Source organism: Ochlerotatus camptorhynchus, unplaced genomic scaffold (assembly GCF_037179485.1).
Source record: "Ochlerotatus camptorhynchus isolate MF236.1 unplaced genomic scaffold, CSIRO-AGI_Acam_v1.1 ptg000372l, whole genome shotgun sequence".
Classification (NCBI taxonomy): domain Eukaryota; kingdom Metazoa; phylum Arthropoda; class Insecta; order Diptera; family Culicidae; genus Ochlerotatus; species Ochlerotatus camptorhynchus.
In genome coordinates, this window is record NW_027040860.1 from 397,400 (window position 1) to 418,242 (window position 20,843).

Sequence of the window (20,843 nt, forward strand, 5' to 3'; positions counted from 1 at the left end):
TCTCTTTTCGTGAGTTTTTATTAATTATCAGTGAATTACAAAACGTTTTCTTTGAGTTGTAATACCTTCCAGGACTTACTTCGACAAAACTTTGCATGAAAAACAAAAAAAAAATATCCTGGGGTGTTGTATATGTTTTATGAAACACTAAACTTTTCTGTTTTATGAAACACTAAACTTTTCATCAACACTTTTCCAATTAGCGGTCCACCTCGTCATTTTGCTTGTCATCGTATTTTTTACAATCTAACCATACCTCTGATCCTCCTGGTGGTGGTGGGAATATTGGTTGACCTCTTCCACGCCCTGAAAATTGCCGAACGAACTGCAGAAGTCCGATGCCACGTCCTCTTACAAAATTTTCACTATAAAGTCCTGGCATATTTCACTTTTATTCACTGCACTGTGTTTATATACTTTTCATAATCTTTTAAAAATTTACTAACACTTTTTTTTTTTTGAATGTTGAAAACAAAAAAAAAACTTAAACTTCAATCACTTTTCTTAAATACCAACTCTCCTGGCAGGATCGCCATGAGCTGGCATTCGAAGTTAATAACACTCTGACTTGCGATTGTAGAATAATGTATATTTCAGTTTCAGTTAGTTTTATTAATTAACCAATTGCGCAGATAGAATTCAATATTGTTTATGCTGAATCTTTCCCAAGTCCTATGTTGATATGTTGCTTCCTGTTGTTTACGAATTGACCCGATACCATGTGGCAAAAGTCACACGCAATCGATTATGCTTATTGCAAGTATGCTTAGCTATGCAAACAATCATTTCATTCATTGCGCCGTCTGCGTGCGTTGTTGATCGTCTTGCGCTTGACCTAGTAAACATGTTTATTGCATTTGAGATTTCTTAGGAATGTTTATTTGAGACCCAGTGGAAATGCTTGGTATACATTAATGTCATTTTGATTTACAAGTTTGTTTTTCGTTTATGTTGCGCATCGACACTTTTAACGGAAATGATTGCGTCTTAATCAAACTGTTTTTCAATTGGTTTGCGCATCCACCACATATGCATTTGTACTAGTTTACGTCGGTTGTCGAAATGAATAAACCTGTAAATAGGCACCAAATTGAAACTTAAACTAATAAATCAAATCGTTCAGAATGTTCAATTAATAAGCGTCACCCTCATCCAACCAAATTTTGAAATTTTAATTTAAATTTTTTTAGATTAATTGCGCTGAAACAATGAATTCCGTCCAACTGCCCTTCCCACATAAAAAAAAAAACAAGCAATCATTCAACATACCATTCTCCCGAAAAGCGCAATGCAACCAACGACTTTGAAGGCATTAGCACAGAACATATACCATACAGCAGTGAAAAAAAAGAAGAAATGACTCCCCTTTTCCACAGACTAGAATCACCCTCGGGCGTGAGGAGCTTCGCGTTGCAGAAAACAAAGCTGATATCATGTTTCTTCCTTGTTCCACCCGGTGGCGCACGCGAATCGAAAAAAACTTCAAGCCAAAGAAAAACGAAAACGGAAACACACAGCATCCGGTCCGGGTTGCCCTGGGGGAACAATCAGTAGACGAAAAAGAAAGCTCCTCCGACAGGAAAAACGCTGCAACAAATTGCTTTAATTTTTTATTTAATTAATTCCATTAAGTGCTTGTTTATTTCTGCAAAAGCGGTCCTCTCAAGGCTCCCATCCGACAGCTGCACAACGCTGCCTGGCTGGTACAGTTCCTGTCTCTGTGCCGTACTGCGGGGTGAGAGAGAATTGATTCCACGCCAGCCAGAAATAATCCCCTCCTCGTCGAGCGGGGATCACGACTTTGCTGTATTCGACTTTGTTTATAAAATAACTTAATACTTTTGTAAATAAATACTTGAGGAGCTCTTTGGAGAGGGCATTCGTCCGGTACCGCACAGTGCAAGACACAGCTTAACTGATCCTGACTGGGAAGAAGACTATAAGATGTGGCTGCTAGTAGAGTGCTGAAGTTGCTTGTACCTATTAGCACGCGAGAGAGTTAAGAGAAGTGAAGAAAAATGACCTGACGTCGAAGGTTGCACTTATTAAAACGGGCGCTAAGCTTCACGGCAAGGACGTAGCTGCATTAATTACTGTAATGGTGCTTGTTTTTAGCTCTTTTGGAATATGTAGGCTTCCAGCGGTATGGAGGAGCTTTTCCAATTAGGATAGCTTGTATCGTAATAGATAATTATCAGCAGGGAATCAAGAGGGATTTTGCACAGGACAACTCAACTGGATTCTGCAAGCCATAATCACGGTGATGCAATAACTTGTTTCTATACTACCTACACTAATAATCATGAATAGCAAACAATCACTCTTGATAATTGATGATATTCCAATCAATCATGGCTCGTAATGCTTCCAGTGCTGCAATATGAGAGTGAGCAATCCCCCATGTAAACGTGTACTCGCTAGCTTCACCTGAAAAGCCAACTTTATTTATCAAAATGTGTTCCCCACATGAAGCAATCAAGTGCCCTGTGCTCACTCGGAATCAGCCATCATCACTGCCATCGGTAAAGAGACCTCATGCATCATCTGGCTTTTCCGGTAGTGTTGCCCCTATCTATAGATACATTCACACATCGAACAGCTCGGACAGGAACACGCCGACTTGCTAGCTGGTCGACCACCATTGACTGATGATGGATGAGTGAGGCTTGACTTTGCTTATTGGTACAATTAATTGATTGAAATTGGTGTGTCGATCGCCTGTTAATAAATTGATTTACCGCTGCTGGAGAATGTGCCATGGTCTTCCATCGCTCAAGCTCGTGTGTTCAAGTGGAAGCACCGTAACAGGCTGTAAAAATAGATGGGCAGGCGGAAGTGTAGCCTTCCACCCAAGTACTACTGTGCTCAAAACAAGCATTATTGGAAAAGCTCTTTCGATCTGACTGAGGGAAAGTGCTTTTAGTAATCACCGCGAGTGGAGGCTGTTATCAACACTTCCATCAACCCGTCGTGTAGCACCCGTGGATCTCGTTACAAACGACGTAAGGTCTCAGCTAAACGGGTGGGTGGCAGTGAGTATTCACCATTCCGGGCACGTACCTACTGTTTACGGAGCCTGAAGAGGTGTCTTCGCGCTCGTTGCGTCTGGAAAGGTGTTTACGCCGAAACGTGCACACTTTGGTAACATCGCGCTACCGATAATCTCGAACCTATACTAGGTTTCCCACCCCGGTCAAAGTGCTATAGGGCACGGGAGTAAGAACGTGATTATCAACGTGCGTGCCAGTTCCGCATGGCCAACGATGCGAGTAGCAAAACAAGAAACTAGCTGCTAACGGTTGAGTCGTGAGATTAATTTGGAATTTGTTGATTTTCGACGTTGAACTTTGTTCACGTCGAATCGTTTCAGCTGAAATGATGGAATACTAGGGGGTGATCTTCTTCTTCCTAACTGTTTCGTTTATCTGATTCCCGACTTAGTGTTCATTTGAAGCACTTGCACAGTTACTAATTGAGAGCCTTGTGTGCCAGCTAAATGCTTGAATTTGAAAATTGTGTGTTAAGCACAATGATATTCTTAGGCCAGAGAAGTCAAACAATGTTCTAGACCGGACCGGGAATCGAGACCACCACCTGCTGCTTGATAATACCGTGAATACAAGGCCGGAACTTATCGGAAATCTGTTAGTACCATTTAATGTTTCCAAATTTGTGTGAACGTTGTCACCCCTTTAGTGGTTTCTGTGTGGGTTCGTGTGACAGCTTGGATGATACATCTGCAATCCTTCGCTTATTTACATTCGGTCCCACTTTGTACATACCATGACTATGCTACATAGCCCTATTTATCTCTACAACTTACGGATTGGCCGTCTGACCGTCGCCCAACCCTGCATCAGCTCACCAGACCACGCAGCGCGAGGCTTCATCCTCTTTCGTATCTTGGCAGCGGTGAAGGTAAGACGTGCATTCTGGGATACCGGAAAACCTACGGCAAAATGGCTGATCTCTGGCAGCGGGATTTGCACAGTTTCCGTTTACTTTTCTAACGAGAGATCACTATTTTGGAAACGAGATCGTCTATCGATGCGCTCTGCAGAAACCTGGGGCCTCATTAGGCAGTTAAAACGACAAACTTTTTCATACAAGCGCTCATTCAAAAAATGATTCGTTTCGACATGCGAAATGAGGCCCCTAAGTTCCCGATTACCACGGAGGCATGGAAGTGTACGGTAGTGACACCTACATTAGTTTCGAGAAAAATAATAAAAGATAGGGTTTTTGATCTAATTTCCGTCCTACTAAGCACAACTCGCACTTAACCTCTCTTTTCAGAACGAGTTTGAACGAAAAATTGAATATTTATGTCAAAGATGACTTCTACATTTATTAACCTTTCCATTAGTATCGTTGGATTCAAAAAAGAGTCACAAATTGTTGAGATATTGTTTAAAATCTAATACTGCTTCTTGATTCAAAATTCGTTCTACGAGCTTCAATTCCGTCCTAACGCATTGAAACGCCATTAAATTTCCTTCGTCTTACGGATAAACGTAGAAAAAGGGGGTTCGCTGGGAGCACTTCTTTTGTTGTGAGAACAATGAGCGTAAATATGCATACAACAGGGTTCATGTTGTAGCTAATGAACTATCGCATCGGAAGAAACCTTATTGATCTTTTCTGATCGATAGAACGGAAATGGGCGATTACGACGAAGCAGTGCTCTACCCTACACAAATGAAGCTGTATGGAATCATTACATTATTCAAAATTAAAATCGATAGTTTTGGGGTGTTCTAGTAATAAATGGCGATATTATAGTTTGCTTAACTTTTTCCATGCATCAAATCAATTTCTTTATGGAATTCCGTTGAATAAGGTAGTAAACTATAAGTCTGTAATTTGGTGGTGCGGAATTACTGAATGGAAAATTTCATGATTGATTTTTTTTTAAATGCCATATGATGTGCTTTGGATTATAATGTATGAATATTGCAAAATTTCTGATCCAGAATTAGTCAAACTTGGTGAATTTAGCATTTTAAAACCAATAGTTTTTACTACCGTCGCACAGAGGAACGAAATTTAAAAATGTGGGACATGGCTATTTGTGACGAAACTGTTGATTGTAGCATTTTGATGTAATCAGATAAAAAAAAAACAACTTTTTTATGTCTTCCTAAAATTGATGAACATCGATGGAAAAATTGTAGATGAAGTCATTTCAAGAAACTTTGGCGAACACAACATTTATCGACTGGACGAAGTTATAGGGTGAAAATGAAGTACAAATGGTAGTAGGGTAAAGAACTTCTTCGGCCTAATCGCCCATTTTGGGCCTATCGAGCAGAAAACTTCAAATAAATCCATGATTTCAGAGTTAACAAATCAATTATGCGTTTGGTACGATACTTTAGTTAATAAACTACCGAACGAAGTCAATGAGAACGCGTGATATGAAGGTTTGCACCCATTATTCACAATAACAAAAGATTCGCTCCGGCCGAATCAATTTGTATCTTCATTCGATAGGCCGAAGAGAATCCATTGGCGTTTCAATGGTGTTTCAATGCGTTAGGCCGAGTTTAGAATCCGTAGGCCGAGTTTGGCGTCAAGAAGCAGTGTTAGACTTTTGACAATATCTCAACGATTGGTTTTGTCTTTATCAAATCTTACAGTACATACGGAAAGGTAAATAAATTTTGAAGTCATCAGTGATAAAAACTCTCCGTTTGGTGCTAAACTACGCTAGATTAAGAAAGACTAAGTGCGGGCTGTGCTTAATAGGTCGGGGTAGTTAACCCTACCTCCAATTTTTTACCATTTCTTTTGACGTAGGACTACGTCTGTGATTTTTATATGAGGGTAAACATTGTTAAAACCGAGAATGGAACATGTAACGAAATTATGAAAGATTTTAAACGTTAATAACTCAGCTGCCCCTGGACCAATTTCAATAATTTTATCACCAATTGAACAGATATGTATCTATGCATCATTGGTTTTTGTTGATTTTCAACATGAAACTATTGAAAAAGTGGTAAATGTCAAGAATTATTCAAAAGCGTCGAAATAGCGATCAAATCTTTCAATTATATACATGCCTATGCTGCTTTCCCAACACTGTCATCAGAGAGTCGTTGCTAGACGAAACAAGTCGAAGTGGCGTTTGCCTCTGATCTTCGGGCGTGTGCAAATAGTAAGGATGCAATTGCGTAACATTTTGCACACTCATCGTCATATTCAGAACCACACGCCCACAAGGACCATACAAAATGCTTTCCAAAGTTGCAATCCTGTAACCAAACTTTAAAGCAGGGCTGAAAGTGATTTTGATATATTCTCTTTATCGACTTTATGTTTAGTTAATAACTCGCCGGCAAACACATTCATTGATACGTTTTTTGTTCTAGATGATAGAAGAACATAGCAGAAATACAGTGCGAAATAGGTTAGGACCATGGCTTAGGTCATCAAAAGAGGAGAATTGACTTTCACCCCTCTGCTTCTAAGCCCCTTAATTCAATCGTCGTCATAGCAATGAAAACTAGCATAGCACCGCTTTTGGTTCTTGGGTTACACTTGCTGGTTGCAATTCTGCTGTTCGACATTTTCGAAGGACCACCTAAACACATGAAAATACACTATTTGATAGGGATGCCTAGAGTCCACTTATTCTATTAACGATTAATTGTAAAATTTTTCCATCTATTCGATTAAATATTTATCGCCTTTCAATTATTCGAGCGCGTTACTGACATCCCTTCTAATTTCTACTCATTCGATTTAGCACAGGTGAGAAAATAAATAAAAGTACTAAATTTATCTGAATAGGCATAGAAAGGAATCATGACGTGCAACTGGATCATAAATTCGTCGAAAAAAGTGTTAAGCGTCTTTCTGTTAAAGGGGAGGAGCTTTAGCTGGATGGACCAAATATTCTGTGGCCTTCCAGCCTGTCGCAGACACCAGTGCAACCCCTGTCCAGCAGCAGACACTTGTGAGTGCCCAATCATTAAACCGAAGAATATGGGATTGTCCGGTTCGATTTGCTGATCAGGCTGCCTACACGTCATCATCATCTTCCAAAGGCTTTAAGCCTGTACTACCATCGGCCCTGTTCAGGGCCACCAAGATTTTCCGAAAGAGTTATGTTTTTGAACATGTCCCAACTAAAGTTCAGATCAAAAGTTTCTCTTCAATGCAATCATAGTCATACTAAAGAGTATAAACAGAGAGAACCTCGCTCAAATTTCTATTCCAACACAAAACACAAGATTCTGCATTTATTATATAAGACCACTACGTCACTATTGCGTACCATCTAAAATTGTCCCTTAATTTTTTTTATATGTTCCTTTCACTTTTGGTCAAATGTTAAGTTAGTTACGTAAAGTTACTCGTCTTCTTGGTATGATGTCTTCGATAAAATTCTACTCTCATCAAATTTTTATGAACCTCGCATCCCACGTTTCATGGTTATGGATAAAACAAACAAAACTCAGCTCCATTAGTTTAATAATGCTTCGGATAATGCCGGGAAAATCAAGGTTTGCTTAATCTCTTGAAATTCGAGTCTGTGGATCCGTCTACTTCTTCTTCTAGACTTTTTATTATTCTTTAGCAAACGTTTTTCCAGCTCTCATTGAGTGTCCTTTGAAGGATTATCACAGTAATTAATTGAGAGCTTTGTGTGTTTATTTATATTCTCACTTAAATGTGCCGTTTGACCTATCGAAGCTAATGATTTTCCATGGAGAAGTGTTTAGGCATCATGCCAAGATCGGATGGAAATACCAGACCCCTTCCGAATTCGGCACAATTGGATCAGGTTGGACTATTTGAAGAAATCTTCATACACCAATTTCACTCCACTCAATTGACGCCCGACAATTCTCATCCATCGTTAATATTGCTTCAACCTCATCAACCGTCGAAAACAATTACTTAATCACACCCTTCACTCAACTGATTGATCCTTCATTATGACAAGCGGGATTATGGCTTCTTGGCTGCGAAACGACCCCCCACTCGACCTGTCGGCCAGATTTCCCCATTTCGACTTTTAACCACAATCCCAACCTCAGTCGTCGTAGTTGTGATTTACTTTGACAAAGTTTAGCTCATTGCAAAATGCACCAGCTGCTGTAGATTATTCTCAAAACTGTCACCACCCTACCTACGAGAAGACAGTGAAGTTCGAGCTGATGCCACCGTTCAAAGTTGGTGCAAAGCTTGAAAATTATAAGCCAAATTTTCGTCTTCCTCCACCAGATAGTCAGCCTGCCAGCCAGCCAAAGCGGTCGGTGTGGCTACAGGTTCACCATCTCTAAAGGACACTCTCCTGGTACTACAGCGAGCGAGAGAGAGAGAGAGAGAGAGACGGAGACATCTTTTTCGTTTTGTAATCCCGGTGCTAATCCGAAAGGGAACTTTATTGCCTGGATGCCTTCGGGTGGAGATCATTTGGTTTTCTTCATGGAAAGGTGCACTTCAGGAAGAACTGAAAATTTTCAGGGAGAACGGGTTGCCACCTTTAAGAAGAAAGTGTGTTGCCTGAATAAATTTGCATTAAATTGATCCTAGGGCTAGGGAAGCAGAGGATCTTCTCTTCAGCCGGTATATTGTTGCTTGCCTTCTTTTTCTTTAAGGAACAAAACACAGGTTGAGAGTACTGCTCCAAGGCCGGAGGGTTTTTTTTTGTGGTGAAATACGGCTTCGAAGCAAATGTTCCAACGCTGAGGGACATAAAAATGATATAAATATCATGACTATAACTCAGGCTTAAACTATCTCCTATCCAGGGAAATGTGTAGTGAAATAGGACAAAAGGTCACACTCCAAGCATATGCAATCTGCTATTTTCACTGGGAGTGTTTATTTTCAAGCTCAAATTACGACCTATCTTCATCAATTTTCAATGTTCTGTCATCAGCACCGGAGAGATGCCAAAGTTTCATTTATCCGAATGTGCTACGGTACCATCCGAGATGATGGACGGCTCGTAAAATGATGTTATGCATATTTGTAGGAAGCTGTGTAGTCTAACCCAACTGCGGTTCCTCTTTCCTCTCAACCATCAGCCCATAATTCCGACGATAAAAAAGCATTAGAATCTATCAAACGCATGTGTTACAACAGAAAATAAATCTGTCAAAAAATTTCACCCCCATTCCACCCGATGCGAACTTTTCACCAACATCGATCTGAACTGTAGCAAGACCGCAGGAAAAGGTTGATTTTCAAGTTTCCTAACAACTAGTTGGAGTAGTCCGGTGAAAAGTTTTCCCCTCCCTTAAATGTGAGCGGAAGCAACCGAATGTCGTCCCATCGTTTAACAAGGCCCCACATAATTCAATTGATTTTTCCCGGAAAGTTCGGATTGCATGTAACCTTCCGTCACATTGAATAAGCGTATCCATTTATTTTTTTGATTCCAAAAATTTTGAAAACTTCCTACGTATGTACGTGTCAAATCCTACCCGGAGAATTGTAAACAAATTTTGATCCCATTTGGATGTGCCATCGTCAAAGGTGGTTGTATGTTTATGAAGGAATCTCGGAAAAATATGAGAAAACCCATCAAATCAAACGACGCCAGCCGGTCGAGATCATCATGCGGGGAAATCAAATCCAGAGTTCTCCGAATCGAGAATACTCAGATTGGATTGGATGTGCGATATGAGGTTTTCGGTGAATGGGGTTTTTTTTTTAATGATTCTCTGGAATCGGATGTCAATGAGACAAAAACAGCCATTCAACGGTGCCGAGAAATCCAATGTATTTGCTTGAAATCGTTGGAAAAGAATATGATAATCTTTATCTTTTGCCACGGCTATCGTACAATAACAGGAGGTATTAAGAAGGTCACCGTTTGCGAATTAATTATGCACATTTGACAAGCATAATTTTCAAATAGTTTTGGTGATTTCTTGGAAACACTACTTGATTTCGATCGTTTGGTTTGCCATGTGGATTTGGTTTATTTGATCATTTAGAATCGTTTCGCAGAGTACTCGAAATTTAATTAACATAATTTGTTTGGTAGCAATGGAATTGATTCTGATAAAATTCAGACCGGTTTCAGCATTAAGTTTCGATGTCGACATGTCGAATGTCTGAAATTTGGGTCTGTTAAAAAATACTTACTTACTTAAGTGTCCTGAGCGCCATCCCTGGCGCAAAGGGCCAACGTGAAAGATCTCCATCCTGGGCGATTGTTTGCTTTCGCCTTGACCTGGGCCCAGGTCAAATTCCGGTCGACTTGCTTAATCTCCTTGTTTAGGCTTCGCCGCCATGAGCCCCTGGGTCTGCCTCTGCTGCGATGTCCGGCTGGATTCCAATCCAGCGCTTGTTTGCAGATTTCATTTCCGCTCTTCCGTAGAGTGTGGCCAACCCACCTCCACTTACGTTCCCGAATTTCTGTCGATATCGGCTTCTGGTGACACCGTCGATGGAGCTCGGCATTCGAAATCCAGTTGTGAGGCCACCAAGCACGAATTATATACCGCAGGCATCGGTTGATGAACACCTACAGCTTCTGTGTGATCTCCGCTGATACGCACCATGTTTCGCTAGCGTACAGCAGTACAGATTTCACGTTAGAGTTGAAAATTCGGATCTTCGTGCGGAGACTAATCTGATTTGACTTCCAGATGTTTCGTAAACTCGCAAAAGCAGCCCTTGCCTTCTTGATCCGTGCACCTATGTCACTCTTGGTTCCGCCGTCCGACGCTATCTGGCTGCCAAGATATTGGAAACTTTCAACCTTCTCCACTTCCTGACCAGCTACCGTAAAATTGGATGGATTTCCCGTGTTGATATCCAACGATTTAGTCTTGCTGACGTTGATGTTGAGACCTGCCGCTGAGGAGCGTTCGGCGAGATCGTCGAGCTTACTCTGCATGTCAGAACGCCGTTGTGATACTAAAGCAACGTCATCCGCCAAATCTAGGTCGTTTAGATGCTCCATTGTAATAGGCTGCCAGAGCAACCCACGGTTCGGCACACGGTCGATCGCACCAACCATTATCTCGTCGATTACGATGAGGAACAGTAGCGGTGATAGAATACATCCTTGCCTCACTCCAGCGACTACCCGAATAGGGTCAGATAGGGCTCCGTTGTGCAGCACCCTGCACGTGAAAGCCTCATACTGAGCTTCGATGAGGTTGACGATTTTATCCGGAACTCCCTTGCGCCTTAGGGCGCCCCACAGGTTTTCGTGGTTGAGTCGGTCGAAAGCTTTTTCGTAGTCAATGAAAACCAAGTAAAGGGACTCTTGGAATTCGTTGACCTGCTCCAAGATTATGCGGAGCGAGACAATATGGTCCACACAGGATCTTCCAGCACGGAATCCCGCCTGCTGCCGTCGGAGAGTCGCGTCGATCTTCTCCTGTATCCGGTTGAGGATAACTTTGCATAGAACTTTGAGAACACAACACAGTAACATAATGCCACGCCAGTTATCGCATACAGTTGGGTCCCCCTTCTTTGGGACCTTCACTAAGACGCCCTGCATCCAGTCAGCCGGAAAAGTCGCGGTGTCCCAGATATTGCAGAATAGTTGATGCAACATTTGTGCAGATAGCATGGGGTCAGCTTTGAGCATCTCTGCTGATATGCGATCGACCCCGGGAGCCTTGTTGGATTTCATGGTTCGGATAGCAGCTTCGATCTCCGGTAGGGATGGCGCCTCAGAATTGACGCGAGTGATGCGTCGCACTCTTGGCGGTTCATGCCGAGATGTTGATGGCTGGTTGACCGACGAAACTTGTAGAAGCTGTTCGAAGTGTTCAAACCAGCGTTTCAGCTGATCAGTGGGGTCGGTGAGCAACTGACCAGTCGCGTCCTTCACTGGCATCCTAGGATTCATCCTTGCTCCACTCAGGCGTCGTGAGATATCGTAGAGGAGACGGATATCGCCTGTTGCTGCGGCTTTCTCACCTTCATCGGCTAGGGAGTCCACCCACGCTCGCTTATCCCGCCTACACGAGCGCTTCACTTCCTTCTCGAGAGCCGAATACAGTTGGCGAGCCTGGTTCTTCGCTCCTCTGGTTCTCGCCCGCTCTATCGCGGCTTTTGCATTTCTCCGCTCCTCTATCTTCCTCCAGGTGTCATCCGTGATCCACTCCTTTCTCTGAGCGCGCAGCTCGCCCAGGTTGTTTTCACTCGTTTCAGTAAAGGCATCCTTGATCGCCGTCCATTGCTCTTCTACGCTGCCACCATCAGGAATATCCGCAGCTCTGGTCTCCAGTTCCTCGACGAATGACCTTTTTACTGCTGGATCTTCCAATCGGCGTGTGTTGAATCGCCGTCCGAGCCGCTCCTCCCGCCGCTGGACCCGCGCGATACGAAGGCGGATCTCTCCAACGAGGAGATGGTGGTCAGACGCGATGTCGGCACTGCGTTTGTTCCGAACGTCAAGAAGGCTCCTTCTCCATTTTCGGCTGATGCAGATGTGGTCGATTTGATTTTCGGTATGTCCATCACGGGAAACCCACGTGACTTTGTGCACTGGTCGATGGGGGAAGAGCGAACCCCCGATCACCATGTCGTTATTGCCACAAAACTCTGCCAACAGCTCACCGTTTTCGCTCATTTCGCCAAGACCATGGCGCCCCATGACACGCTCATAATCCGTGTTGTCGGAGCCGATCTTCGCATTGAAGTCGCCGATGTAGATCTTGATGTCACCTCTCGGAATTTTATCCACGACTGCATTCAGTTGACTGTAAAAGTTCTCTTTGTCCTGTAACTCGGCAGCATCGGTTGGCGCATAACATTGGATTATGGTTAGGTTACGAACCCGCGTTCTGAATCTGGCAACGATTATCCTCTCATTGATAGGTTCCCACTTGATGAGCGCCGCATTTGCTTGGGCGCTAAGCAGGAAACCAACTCCACGGTGGCGGGGAGCGTTTTCACCTCGAATACCAGAATAGAGTAGTACCTGTCCCGACGGCAGCTTGTGTTCTCCAAAGTTTGGCCAACGGACTTCGCTTAGTCCCAGGATTTCGAGCTTCATGCGTCGAGCCTCGCTGGCGAGTTGTGCCAGCTTCCCCTGTTGGGCTAGCGTTAGTACATTCCATGTTCCAATTCTTGTCCGTTGTTTTGCGCTAAAAGTCGTTGCCGTAATATCAGTCCGTGATCTTTCTCTATTGGTTTCTGTAACAGTTGTAAAGTTTCGGGGACAGTAGGTAGTTAGCCTAAGGTCTCCTATCCGCCGTGATGGGGCTGCCATCTTGGGTATAGCTTTCGGGGATAAGCATTTCTTGTTTCAGCCGCTGGCTGCCAGGCAGACGCTGTTTGAGCCGCACCTCCATGGTGGACAGACGCTCAGGCCGTGTAGGCCGAACCCGCTAGGGGCCCCCTTCCCTGTCAGCATATGACCAAAGCTCCCACCGGGGTTGGTTACCCGATCTTCGCTAAGGTTGCTCATATCCCAGGAGACACCACGAGGAGGTAGGGATAGGAGTTACTGGGTAAGAGGCTAATGGACCACTAATGGGGTCTATTTTATCCTTCAAGTACTCGCGGTACTGGTGGTACGCATTACCCAGTCGTTTGCCCCGCTGGCCAATGGCCAGCGGTGATGAAAAGAATATGATACCGTTAAAAAATAGGGATGTAAATATATTGTTCAAAAACGAATACGTCAAAGTCTTGGTTGAAGATCGGAATCAGGGGTGGCATATGTAATTTCCAATGAAAGATCTCACGCAAATTCTACCAAGCAGTGTTGGCAAAATCAGAAATCAATTGGTATTTTTCTGATCTCATGCGCTCGCAATATCACGCGTGATATTGGAACAAAATATCATGCTTGATATTGATTTTACAAGCTCCTTTGATATTGCGAGACTATTCACAATGTGCAAAAATCAAGCTGAGAGTTGACTCGACACAAAAATGATTCCATTGCACATCGTTTTTTTGGAAAGAGAAAGCATAGTTTGCTATCTCTTTTTAATCTTCACCGATGGCAGACACGAAGGGACTGCTGCAAGCCGTTATGGAAATTATGGCTGCATCGGGAGTAAAGCAAAAATCATTAAAATCAATCTCACCACAGTTTGATGAGATTTGCAGTTGGTGAGTTTTGTTAGCTTGATATTCCGAGCTCCAATATCACAGCTTGCAAAAACAACCGCAGTAGTTTGCTTGTTGATTGTTGTCTACGAAAATCAAGCGTGATCTTGGGCGTTGGTGATATTTGATTTTTTTTTTTTTTCTCCAACACTGCTACCAAGGTAGTTTTGTAACTGAGCATTTCCAGGCCAAATAGTAAAAAAAAAAAATTATTTCAGTGTCGACCTTCTCCGATTTGTCAATTTTCCGAACATTATGTATGTTGCATAGTAATTCAAAATGTTTTTTTTTTTCGGCAATAGTTTTTTTTTGAAGGTTCTGCGTAGTTTTGGTTTAATTTTAGAATAATTCAAAAATTTTGTGGGTTCAAAACATTTGATTTATGTTTTTGACCCCACGCGATTATTAAATTTTTAAAAACATTATCTACCCAAGCGGCGCCGATATGAACATATTTTTAACTTTATCTTGAATAGACTCAGTATGGAAATTCTTCTCACCCCAGCAGGCCTGGGTTAGGCCGTCCCTTATTTTCTGAAATTCGACAAATTTGTAAATTCAATCTTTTAAAATGTTCGTTTAGGTTAGAAAATAAACATATAAAAATTTGAAGTTCGTACGTTAACGTTTAGAGGTCGCTCATCGACTCTAAATGAATGGTAGTGTAGGAGACTCCCCATGCCACGGCAAGCACGCTTCCGTAGTGTATGCGTTATAGGTAAAAATACATCATTTGTGGGTATTCCTCCAATAGATCATGGAACGTCAGATTGATCTCATTTGGTGTGAGCAACTTTTTCAAAACATAGTGTTTATGCATAATAATTATTTTTGTGTAGTTTTTAAGCGATATGTTTAACATTTAAAGTGTTTTGGTTCAATATAGTCGTTATTTCAAAAGTGGATTAAACCAAAGTAATGAAGGCAATTCAATTAATTTATTTTACTTATTAACAAAGTTTTGCAGTGTTGTCTTTTGTTTATTTGGAAGTTTCTTCCGCAAATCTTCCACATTTAACAGCAGATTCTGGAAGTCTTTTTCTTTTTTTTGTCACATTTCTGTTATTATCCTGCATAAATTTGATTGCTCTCTCTGCGTGGTCGTTTACCACTTGAAGCCGAGTAACGATTTCTTCTCCTTTTTTGTATTCCTTATTAGTACTCCATTCACTTACTGGTTCATCGAAGAAGCTGATATCAATCCCCAATACTCTAAAAAATTCCACAGTATTGGTAGCTGCCAGCTGGTCCAGAGAAATTGTACTCAACTCAGTGAGAAGAATATTCCGTTTCTTTGTCGGATCATCATTGCCTTGCCTTGTTCGAATGGATTGGACAAGCTTCTGTCGTTCTTCGGAAGATAAGCCAGTGTCAAACACAGAGAGACCAATTAGTTCTTCACTTAGATACCAGAAATGGCCTGAAAATTTTCTTTGCGCAGCACCAGCAGCATCTGGATTGAAACTTTTGAACTCCTTAAGATCCGCTATAAACTTGAGATCACTACGAGGAGCAGATGCAGCGAAGGGTGCGGAAAACCACGCTTCCACATACACTCCAACTATGAAAGCGCATACTACAAGCAATCCGGCCAAGTCTTTGTGTAGATGAAACTGCGCCCTGAAGAGATACATCTTTAGACTGTAGATAACCCATGCCATCCAGCGCGCAGTAGGCACAGGTCTCGGTGCACGGAAATAAATTCTTCTTGGAGGAACTTTGCCCAAAAAGAAATGATTGTAAGTTCCAGAAACTCACGGTAATCATCCTTCGGCTGTCCTAGCTACAAAATATCATTGAAATAATAACATTTTCTTATCATATGAGTTAAGATAAAATACTCACAATGATGTTGTGTTCCGCGAAGCTTGCAATTTGAGGCATGCGATTTCTCAAAAAATGTGGTAATTCGGATGTCAGCGGAACTTCGTATTTTTCCTTATCTATTGACTTCCAGTGGCTTTGAAATTGCTTGAATATAATAATGTCGGGTCCGCTTGTCGGCCCATGATGGTATGGAAGACACTTTCTTTTTTTAAAACTAACTTTTTTGTTTTACAAAATATAAACATGTGTTGTTCAAAAAAGTTGTATTTAAGTTACTTGCAAGCAACTTTGTCGAAGAAAATTTTTTTCATCTCTTAACGTTCTCATTTTAGAGTAATTTTTCGTAGTTGACTTAGGGTGTTCCTGGAAAAAATAGTTTTTTAGCAATAACTGTTTTTATTTGAAAATTCTCATGAAAGTTATTTTCTAAAGACTTTTAAAACTCTTTAAGACGAATGTTTTATAGTTGGATTTGTTGCCTGTATCTCTTCTAATAAAAAAGATATACTCAAATATAGTAAAAAATATGAATAAATTCAAATTGATTTTATACGAGTTTAAAAAATAACATACCTCCAATTTTTTTCATATTATTGAGAATAACATACGTCCTTTCAAATGTTGCAAATAATTTTTTTTTGTTTGCCCCAACCAGAGATATTAAAATTTGAAAAGTGCATATTTTTAGTATAAAAACGTCAATAACTCTTGATCGGTGAAAGATATTGACAAGCTTTATGCAGCAAAAATTTGCGCCTTCTTAAGATCTAAAAGTTATCTGAAAACACTTTTGCTGAGAAATTCGAAATAAGAAAACTAGAGCAAAAAACTGTTTTTTTAAGAGCCACCCTAACTCAATTCAAGAAAATAGCTCTAAATCGGCCAATTTAAGAGATACAAAAAAGTTATTTTCGACAAAGTTGCTTGAAATTAGCTTAGCTATAACTTTGCCGAAAAATGTATACCCTAGAATTCATTGTCATAAAAATGAGGGGCTAACTATAAGGAACAACTTTGTAGAAGAGATTTTTAGTCTAAAGTTTCAATTTCAGGCTCAAAACATATCATTCCACCTAAATCTGCATTCTGGACCACTGTGCACTGCACTATCAGATATCAGGCGGTCAAAAATCAAAAAAATCGACTTTCACTAATCCTTATTTCGTTATTTTTGGTCAATAGCAAACATTTCAACTAAGAGAATCTGAAAGTTTCAAGCTTCTAGCAGTTTTAGTTTCTGAGATATCGGATGTCGAAGTCAAAAAAGAGTAAGAAAAGTACAAATTTTGCCGCCAAAAAACACTACCACTCAAATAAAATTTCATCCACTATTTATAATATAACTACCACATCATTATACATCGTTGGAAAGGTAATTAAATAAGCTTTCCGAAAATAAAATCCATTTGAAAATTTGATGGAGACAAAAAAAATTAAAAATAAAAATAGAAAAAAATAATTGAAAATTAATGAAAATTTAACTATATTGATCACAAACTTTTGAGTCTCGCACATTTCCAGGCTAATACTCAGCTCTGGATGAAGTTTTGAGTGTACTCTAACAAGTACTGAAGAGTTTGCCTGCCCCAACTTGCTCCATTGGAAATATAAGCGATTTGAAAATTTTCGGTTATTATGGGAGATTTCAAATTGTACAAGAGCCGGCTTGGAACAAACTTTTTCAACAATTATTTTGCAACTTTTGGAGTTATATTTGGTTGGTATAGTCGAAATATATTGTTAAAGAACATTTTCTCATATTTCATGACCAACTTTTAAAAAGGGCTTAAGCTTTTTTACAAAAAGAAGTAATCATTATCATAAAGTTCACTGTTGGATGAACGTAATAACAACGTAAGAATATTCGTTTATGCGTTCTAAAGTAAGTACCTGGATTATGACGATTATAGAAGCATATGCGTAAGTATGTACCTACGCATATGCGCGGATGAGTTTAATTTATACCTAAGTCTGTAATTAACCTACTGTAGTGTCAATTTGAAGCCATAGTGTATTTTGTGTAGCTTTTATTTAAACTACTACAGTGTAATTCAAATTTACGGTTGAGACCAAGTGTGAGCATGGATAATAGAACCATTATTAATCTATTAGACGCAAAATTAAGCCATAGTGACAATGTTCACAGAGCCATTGAATTCATTTGTGAAAATTATAACATCTCGGTGGAAAAACGTAAACGTCTCGATGAAAAGATCCATAGAATCGTTACTAAATACATCAACAAATGGCGATTTGAGTCGTATTTTCGGAATTGGCTTGATGGAGAATTCGGCATCGAGGAATTCATCGAACAGGAGCAATGTGTTGCCTCAGCCTCGGCCTCGGGAACAAAACGTGGACGACCTTCAAAACCTTTCTTGGATTTGAGTGAAAGAGGAAAACGTCGCGTCATCGATAAAGAAGCAGTTGATCCAAAATTCGATACCATCGAGAAAGCTTTGTTATTTGCAAGACGGACCGCTTATAATCGAAAGGATTTTAATTTAGTTAAAGTTATTGGGCATATTTTAAAAAACCAAAAAAGCTCTAAAACCATGCTGGCTCAACTAACTGATCAACGAGGAATGATGTCACCAGAAGAGGCTTTTAGTGTACTTATCGAGGCTGGATTTAGTAGATTTAAATACGAAGTAATACATAGTGAATCACCTTCAAGATTTCTACCTTACTATGTGATCGGAGCAGTGAAAAAAAATATGCGCCCCTCCTAGTGAATTCATCGAAGAAAGTGCATTGAAAATAAGAGTGAAACTCCAGGCGCTGATGGAAAATACAGTGAAACGAATCGTCCAAATAATTGATGCAGAGCTCAACGAGTATATGGATAGCAACGATCTAGTTTCTAAGGAACTGGTTCTTCTATGTAGCTGGGGTATGAACGGATCAACTGGATATTCGCAATATCATCAAGTGCTACCAGAAGGATGTCAGGACGATTCAGATGTATTTTCGTCCACTTTAACACCAATTCAGTTGTTCATGTACAATGATCGGAAGGAAATTATGTGGTTTAATCCCATGCCTCAAAGTATTCAATTTTGTAGGCCATTCATCATTGAATTCATTAAATAGAATAAAGAAGTTATTCTGGCTACAAAACAGGATGTAGAAAAAGAAATGAGTGAACTAACGCCATTGAAAATTGAACTCTCAAACGACAAGTTTATATTTGTTGATTTTGATTTTGTCCTCAGTATGATAGACGGAAAAGTCTTAACTTATATCACTGGAAATTCGTCGATACAGAATTGTCCAATATGTGGGGCAACACCAAATGTAATGAATGATGCAGAGAAATTCGAGGAAGGATTTATATCAAACGAAGAAGCCTTGCATTACGGCATATCTCCACTTCATGCTTGAATAAGATTTTTCGAATTCCTTTTGCATATTGCATACAGAATGGATATCAAAAAATGGAAGGTAACGAAACCGTTCAAAGAACTATATGAACCAAGAAAAAAACATGTGACGACACAGCTTTACGAAAAATTTTGAGTAAGAGTAGATCAACCACGATCGGGTGGAGCAGGTACCAGTACTAAAGGAAACGTTTGTCGAAGAGCATTTGGAAATCCCAAGCTTTTAAGCTCCGTGCTGAACATTGATGAAGAGTTATTTTTCAGATTCCGGAATATATTAATTGCTATTAACTGCCAAGAGCCAATAAACCCGGAAAAATTTGATGCATATTGCAAGGAAACATATAGGCTCTATCTTAAATTGTATGATTGGTACAAAATTCCTGCAACCGTGCATAAAGTTCTCGCTCATGCCGGCGAAATAATCATACATTCACCAGCACCACTTGGTTCATTAGCGGAAGAGGCAGCAGAAAGTCAACATAAACAATTGAAAAAAATATCGAACCCATCATGCAAAAAAACGATCAAGAGTAGAAAATTTACATGATGTCTTTATTCGTGCCATTAAAGAATCGGACCCACTGATCAGTTCCATTTGGATGGCAAAAAGACGACAGAAAAAAAGTATCCCTGGATTATCCCGACATCGTGAAAAGTTTCATGATATTTGAAAATTCTGTAAGTGATTCAGTAGTCGATACTAATAAATTCAATGCCTTGGAGGAACTTATGAAAGCAGTCGATGAAATTGAAGAAGAATTTGTTCATGATGATATTGTAACAGAGGAATAAAAAGAAATTCGTTGACACATATATGATTTTGATTATTGTATCATGGCTTTTTGTATTTTTTTTACAGAAGATTTGTTGAAAAAAATAAATATATTTCCAAAAAAAATGTTATTTTTTAATTTTTTACGGTGTTCCCCCCAATAAAACCATGGTAGGTTGTCTTTGTTCAATAGATTTTATTCTCTGAAAACAAGCTTGAAACTGTAACCGTTATAAATCGTAAAAATTAAATTTTAATTAATCAAAAGTTAGGCCCTTTTCAAAAGTTGGTCGTGAAAATGTTGAAAAGTGATAACACACACCTTATATTGATGAAAAAAAGCAATAATAATAGCAGAAATTGTGAAAAAATGATAGAAATATTTTTGACCGCCTGGTTGTATGAAAATGCCCCATAGTGCACTGTAATCAAGCAAAGAAACTGAATATTACCAATTGTCAACTTATTTTCACTTTTTCTTCGACGTTCTGCCAAGAGGTTTTGCCTCTCTTCTTTACGCTTCACTGTTGCCACCTTCTTCTGCATTTTGGTAGCAAGAACCCCATCGATGTCAGCAATGGAACCTACGCGTCGTTGGTTATCTTTCTGATCCTTCAGAAATGCTATGTCTTCGAGAATCGCCTGTCTTACACCAGGATCCGTTTCTTGCTGAGCGCTTCGTTCCATTTCCGGTATTGCCATGCTCTTTGCAATGTCAAACAAGTCGTCAAGCCCGTTTCATATTTTTGCAAATTGCAAACAACTCGATATGCAGTGTTTCAATTTTCTTAATACAGTGAATTTCC

The 20,843-nt window shown here is 40.2% G+C and overlaps 1 protein-coding gene and 1 pseudogene across 5 annotated transcripts in view; both read right to left on the minus strand.

Annotated features, from left to right (window-relative positions):
• LOC135710239 (neural-cadherin-like) overlaps positions 1 to 20,843 on the minus strand; it is a 1,396,020-nt gene that overhangs the window by 348,040 nt on the left and 1,027,137 nt on the right. The gene's annotated exons all lie outside the window — the stretch shown is intronic.
• LOC135710226 (alpha-protein kinase 1-like) overlaps positions 3,565 to 20,843 on the minus strand; it is a 51,633-nt pseudogene continuing 34,354 nt past the window's right edge.